Source organism: Atta colombica, unplaced genomic scaffold (assembly GCF_001594045.1).
Source record: "Atta colombica isolate Treedump-2 unplaced genomic scaffold, Acol1.0 scaffold155, whole genome shotgun sequence".
In the NCBI taxonomy this organism is placed as follows: domain Eukaryota; kingdom Metazoa; phylum Arthropoda; class Insecta; order Hymenoptera; family Formicidae; genus Atta; species Atta colombica.
In genome coordinates, this window is record NW_017259245.1 from 1,403,504 (window position 1) to 1,411,224 (window position 7,721).

Sequence of the window (7,721 nt, forward strand, 5' to 3'; positions counted from 1 at the left end):
AGTTGCGAAAAAGTTGCTTTTTATTTGCGGTTACGTATATTTAATAAATTGATGTAAATTTCAGATTTAACAGTTTGAGTTGTTGAAGGGATCATAAAAATTTATGCAGAAAATGCCAATCAGCGTGTTCATCTTTTTTCTGTTCTTCATGGCGAAAACTTACATTTTTTAATTTGTTTTTTTTTTAAATTGAAAGAAAACACTTCAATTATCAAGAATTGTGATAGAAGCTAAGTTAAGTATCATCACATTTATGCTGCTAAACTTGTTGGTATATGAAAAATGAGCAATTACACTGCTCATTCAAATAATTAAGTTATAAAAATATTTAATGTTGAGCATAAAAACTTGTCAAAAATTTTGAATTGTGTTTCGATAAGAACGATTAATACCATATTGAATTTTTTTAGCATCTGACAAATACAGTTGTCTCGCTTTAAAAACGCGATGTCGATGGCGAGTAAATTTACTTCTTCGTGGTAGGAAGTAATCTTTTGTCGATAATGTGCTCACGCCTATGATCTCATTATCTCACTGACACAAAAATAGAAGAATAAGCTAATACATGCTTGGTCATGATGAAGGGTAAGCAGCCTTCAAAAGGGTGGGAAAGCGAAGAAAAAGATGTGAGAGGCGACCGACGATAATTTTATGCAAAAGCGTCTTTCAAGGCTGAACAATCGTGGAAGAATTTTTTAACAGGATATTCCCAATTGAGAACATCACAGTCGGTTATAAAGGGAAAGAAGTAGGTAGGGAGAGAGAGCGAGAGCGAGAGAGAGAGAGAGAGAGAGAGAGAGAGAGAGAGAGAGAAAGAAATTGATTATATTTGCTATATCATGGAAGAGCCTCTCGAAAGGGATATAAAGGTTGTCGAGGTAACGGGGTGGAAATATAAACGAAACTGAAATGAAATACGTGAACTATCATATATTGATTCTGCCACGATAGATGTTTAAAAATAGCGAACAAAAAATTATTGTTTTACATTAAGTATATCAATTCAATCTGCTTTGGAGATCGAAAAATTTGTAATAATTTACTCAATTATAATAGATAATTTTTCAACAAAATTAAAACATCACTTAAAATCAGCATAAAAAGGACTAAATTCAAAGTCATATATTTTTGCTTGGAAAAATGATTGTAGCAAAATGTTTAGCAAAGTATTTTTAATTTAAAATCTCAGTTTTCGAATATTTTATAGTTCATTTCTCTCGAGATCTTTTTCGGAGAAATTTCTTTGCGATAAAATGATATTACTGTATTGACAAAATTATTCGCCATTAAATTCAATTCTTCTATCACAATTAAAAGAATTTTCCAATTAGCTTTAAAATTTATAAAAATTGGTCATATTGAAATTAGTAGGTTTGAATTTAATAGCGGATAATTTTCTAATAATAATACAAAGATATGCGACTTTGAATCTTTTTTAACGCTGATTTTGATTTTGTTAAATAGACAATTATTAATTATAGATTAATTATTAATTATAGATAATCTCTCTATTCTTTTCCCTTTTTAATAATATACTGTTAATTTCTAATAGAATTCTAATAGAATTTTTGTGACTGATTTATTACTATTTTTGTGAAAGATTTATTATACACACACAAAATGGCATTGCTTCTTAAAACATTAAAATTCGTGAGCTATGACAAATAATATATCATGCATAATATATAAACGTAACTTGTCTTGAAGTATTATTCACCATCGTTTTCAAGTATTATTTCAGCTTGAATGTATCTGTCAGAACAAAATATTTCTGCATGCAAATGACAGCTGCGATTTTATCTCTCCAATACAAGAGACATAAATATCTTTAATTGTTATCTCGATTTAATGAAAGTAGTGATTGAAAATTCAATCAAATTTTTACAATCACCTAATTTTATCGTACTTGTTGACATGACATCATGTACTTTTCAATATGTATTGATAGCTTCAAGTTTCAAATTAATGTTAAACGCATCTCTTTAGTTTTTAAAATTAGATAAACAAAATTTATTTCTGCTCATTTTCATGAAACGCTAACGGTGTTAATTGTTATTCGACAAATGCAAAAATATTGAATACAAAAACGTGTAGTGTAATGCGATGACATAATATGATCATTGAACTGAGCAAAAATTCAATGTATCACCGCCGTTAACAATACGTGCGTTATAAAATTAGAAGCAAAGTTTCGGCAAAAATAAAAAAGAAGCTAAGTTAGGAACAAGCACATTGTACCAGGTTCGAGAGATTGATTGCTCCTAAATTGTTAGCAATATTCCGTGAAGCTTCGTAAAAATCAGCGAGAACCAGAGAGAAACAATGATTCGTCGAAGTGCACTTGGCTCGCTCTTGAGGCGAATAAAATCAGCGCACACGGTTTATCTTTGAACACGAAAACCGGGCCGTTCGTTGCCAACTTTCCGTGCTAGTCAACGTCTTACCATCGCAAACGCCAAGTAGCCGCAAATCTATCTGCGCTTCGATTTTATTCTCCGAGATAAACGTAAAAAAGGAAGACATCTAATTGCAATCTTGTACCTCTTTCAAACGATCTCTCTGAATAATGCAATGTACAATAACGTAAGTATGATAGCGTCGAATTTTCTTCATAATGATGTGTGTTATATCCCTGCAGAGAGAGAGGAGAGAGAGAGAGAGAGATTTAACAGTGATAGTTTCAGGAAACATTCCTCTAATTTTTTAGCAAATGTCTCTCATTCCGAAGAGTGAAATCTTACTTTCAAAGATTGAAAACTGAGCTACTCTTTTTCAAGACTGACTCGATTTCAACTCTTTAGAGTGAGATTCCGTTCAAAGAATTCAGAGAGTAAGAACAATATAATGGACAAAGTGTCAGATTAAAGAATTCATTCCTTTTATTTTTAATGTAAGAAGAAAGCGAATGAATTGGTTTCAATTTGTATAACTATCTGAAATCGTCTACGCCCAATTTTAAGTAATTGTGAAACAATGTAGAATTACGATAAAAAGGAGTTATTAATATTGTTTGAAAATCATTAAAAAAGACATTAAAGCGCGTGTTTAGTTTGCTTACAATATTACTTTAATTAACATTTTTATTTAAAATGTTATTATTACCATTATAAAATCTATTCTTTTTCCATACCCCAGAATTGAACTTTTTGCACGGTTTATCTTTCTTCTTTTTTTTTCACATTGGCTAATGTTCAGATTTCCATCAAATGTCACCTGGATATCATTTTATCCATGTTGTTCATTGAATGTTAAGGATTGACTGGAAGACACTTAGGAAATCTGAACATAGGGAAGAACCTTGGGAAGAAAAAGCTGAACAATTACGATTCACAATCTGAATTGCTCCATATGTGAAGCATCCAAAATCGGATTTTCAGGAATTATACAGGTATATGTGCATTGAAATTTAGGCATCAGGCAGGGTAAAGCAAATGAGAGAAGGAGAAAAAGAGAGAAAGACAGAAAGAGAGGGGAGTCGTACTACTTACCACCGGTTACCCCTGCAAAATGACGTAGCACATCCCTTTCACTCGGACGTATCCATCCCACCGTGTGCGTCTCGATTTCCTTTTCGCCGCGACGAAGAGCTCTCGCCGAGGGAGGAAATCGGAACTCCTCTTGCAGCACGCGGATGCAGCCTTGCACACTCCGTCCGGGCGTTAGCCGTGCGACAGAGAGAGCCCAGGCAATACGACTGAATCTCTCCTACGAATTCAGCATCCCATACGGCTAACACGCTGGACCGCCACCACCTTGCTGGGGGTAGCGCGCGCGTCATGGACAAGGACGGAGTGCCGGTCGGGCGCGCGCGCAAGATACAAATGTATAGGGTGGTGCAACTGGAAGATGGGTGATTTCCCGATGAGAAGACACATTGGAAATACCAAAAACTTCTTTCACTTCTCATGATGTCTGAAGAAGCGATTAGCTTTCTCTAGATAAACATTGAAAATTGGAAATCCGAGAAATTTTATCGATCGACTTTAGCATGTAGAATAGCATGGACAAAATTACTTGAGTTGATAAAATTTTTAATAAATTTGATGGAAAAATTAATTTAATATCGAGAATCAAAGAAATGATAGCACGAATATGACAATAAAACTTTTGTCTATTTCAGCTTATTGAAATGATTGAAGGTAATAATGATAATTCTCGAACACCGTGTACATAAATAAAGAGCGAGCGAGCGAAAGAGAGGAAGAACTGATCCAACTAGAAGCTATATAATAGAAGGAAAGAGAGAAATATAAGCTCATAGCAGAATAGGAGAGAGATCTATGTAAGGAAAGAAGCAATATAAGGACGAGAGGTGATGGAGGAAAAATTGGTAAAAGTAGAGAAAAATAGTCACACGGAACAGGTCAATGTTTCAATGTGATAAACGATACAGTGTCAATGCTACGAGGCCGCAAAGTATCACAGAGTAGAGCAGCGATTGGATGGATTTTACAGACGCTTGAAAAAAAAATTATATCAGTAGGCGATGATAGGAAAAAATATATTCGAGCGCGAGGGATGAATCCTATCTACTTAGAACGAATAGGATATGTTGAGCTTACGGCAGACAGAATCTTCAAGGTATTCAATTGAGCGAGAATATTAATAGAAGACACGGAGAATGTGGGTTAGAATAAAATAAAAGGAGTAGCTCTCAGAGAAAGAGGATTGTAAGAATCGCAGATTAGGAAGGAGAAAAAGATATGGATGATCTTAAACATAAAGAACTAAATAAATTTAAATATAAAGAAATTTATTTAAAAGATCCTAGATTACATAAGATCCTTTCTATAGTTATTATTACTACGTCAGATATTATTACGTCACGAAAGAAAGAGCTAAAGCAAACGTAAAAAGGTATAAAAAGAATGGCGAATACAGCGAATGGAAGTAATCGAGAATTAAAATATAATCTCACATCGGAGACAATTCATGTGAGAGGAAAACAGATAAAATACACAAAGAGTAGAAAAAGAGAAAGATAGAGAAGGCGCGAGATGAAAACAGTGAGACAGAGAGAGAGAGAGAGAGAGAGAATGAGAAAGAGCGGGTAAGAGACATGTTCATGTGCCCGTATTGATCTGTTCGCGCAAACTCCTGGTCCTTAGACTCCCTCCGCGGCCGACCCTCACCCCCGCTTGTCGCCACCCTCATCCTGTTTCATTCCTAGTTTCCGAATGCATGGTCCAGAGTCCTCTGGAGGTTCAACTATGATCCCGTTGTCTTCGCCGCTTGTTTGAAATCCCAATTGACGCACAACTTCCTCGCTGTCTCGCTTGATTCCGGAGGCCTATCCCAAAGTCTTTTGAAAAATCATCATTTCCAGCAGCTACTCCAATAATCACCATTTTGAGAAATATATTAATTCAATGCTAATTATCATCTCCTTTTCTTCGTATAACTATTTACAACTTCTGTATGTTATATACTGAATGATTTCTTTTCAAGGTTTTCATTAATTCAATTTTGATCAATCTCTTCTTCGGCTTTCAGGAGAAATAAACGCAGGCAACGATAGCGATTTATGTCAATAACGTGCAATTATGCAGACGTTGAAGGAATCATATTGAAAGTCACATTAAAATCACATTTCATTTAACTAGCTGATTAAATCGTATCTGCTATGCACTAACTTCTCAATTGCCTACGGTAGAATTAACTCTCATTTCATGCGAAGCTTCGCGGTAATATCTGATCGTTCTTAAATGCGCTCTTGCAAAGCTAATTGATGTAATTACCAGGCCACCTTGAAGATCCACCATGACCCTGCTCCTCGGGTCACAGCTTGACAAGGGGTTGTCTCTATAGAGGGTGCGACCGATGCACGGCGTTAACGTCGATATATCAACTTCTACGTGCTTTCATCAATAATGCAGCTAGAACTTTCTTAGTCTTAGCTGAAATTCAATTTGCAAAAAACAGATTGAAAAATAACAGAACAGACAAAGAAAATATTTATGAACTTGTGCAAACGTGCAGGATGTTTCGAATCTACTTGTATTTGTTGACGAGTTAAATTAATCTCTTTCAAAAATTGAAAATTGATAAATTAGAAGTCTATAAAATGACGTTAAATTTCTTTTAACTCGTCCCATCTTTCACGGGGAATGGAAAGAATTACGTAGATAACGATAGCGGTTTTACATCAATGAATGCGTTAACGATGTTGCGGTGGCGCGGGATCGACGAATGGGGAACAATGTCGTTTTCGTGCGTTGAACAAGCTGTATCGTTTTCGACGTTTAATTAAATGGCGGAGGGCGTCGAACAGCAACTTGACGGGACAGATATTTGGTCAGACGAAGGAAAGAGAAAGACATGGAAAAGGAAAAAGAAGAAAACAGTGACAGGAAGGATTGAATAAATATATGTTGCAATGGATCAGTGCAAACGCAAACAATTACGAGAAAGAAGAATGAAAAGTATCGAGAAGAGTTTTCGGAGACAACAAACGAGGTTTTTTTAACTCGTAGCCCTCAAAAATTCTCTCAATCCTATTAAAAAAAGAATTGCATAAAAAGATCAGTAGCGTAATTGTGAAAATGCTCTCTCCCGAATTAAAAAAAATATATAATTCTAGTCATTCTTGAATTCAAATCTTATAATCTTTATTAACGAGTGATCAAAAGGTCACGTCATAAAATAAGCAATAATTATTACATTCAGAAAACAAAGTCGCTCAATGATTCTTTAATATAATTATACATTATAGTTATTGCTTTTAGTTCTTTGTTGGATCTAAAGCTACCAATAAAGAAAATTGAGTGCTCATCGACTTTTCTGAATGTAATTAATATCGTACAATGATTACATCATTTGCTAAATATAAGCGTCAATGATAGAAACGATAGAAACTTAGTCATTATCTATTTATTAAAGTATAAAGACTTATTTGTAAAGTATTATAAGAAATTAAGTTACTAGATTACAATTTTTTTTTAATTTTCCAATTTATAGTAAACTTATAATTATTATAATATAACAAACTTATTTTAACTTTATTCTATTATTATAGTATATACGTATACTTATGTATATTCATACTTATGATACGTATACATATACTCACATATATATATATATCATTATATATAGCCAACATAAAAATAATGCTTTCATATATGTAGAAAACAATATTGAAGGAATTACAATAATAAGATTGAACTTATACAGAATTAGATTATAAAACGCATTGTATTAATTATTTTGTATTATTAAACGTATATATTAATAAGAAAAAATATACGAGATCATAAGTTTAATATATATGTATATATAAAATAAAAATAATGCATTTTGCATTTAAAATAAAGACAATATCATGGGCATAAGCAAGAAAGGGGAAAGGAGGAGCACTAATTCCCTCTAAATTCTGATGAGAAGAAACAGTTCTGAAAATCATTTTTACAGATAAAAAATTCAATACTCATTGCTTAATTCGTCACTCACGCGTTATTCATAAGAAAGTTCTCAGAATAATCTTGAAATAAGTATTTCAATAATAATAGTTTTCTGTGAATAAATTGTTGCCCCTCTCTCGATTAAAATTTACACCCATACAGAAATAATGACAGTATAAGATAGATCTAAACAGATTTTTAGAAATCTGTGGATGTAAATAGATCTATTCTAAAAAGTATTAAGTTTTTAATTGTAATTTTTGCGTCATGACATTATGAATATCTTCCCGATATTTAAATAAAGATCTGTATATATATATA

General features: G+C 33.2%; 1 protein-coding gene across 1 annotated transcript in view; it reads right to left on the reverse strand.

Moving 5' to 3' along the window:
- LOC108685626 (high-affinity choline transporter 1-like) overlaps window positions 1-3,671 on the reverse strand; it is a 17,510-nt gene extending 13,839 nt beyond the window's left edge. The window contains exon 1 of the mRNA XM_018190502.1: window positions 3,489-3,671. The gene's annotated coding sequence lies outside the window, so the exon portion shown is untranslated. The remainder of the gene's footprint in view (window positions 1-3,488) is intronic.
- Window positions 3,672-7,721: the final 4,050 nt, after the last annotated feature.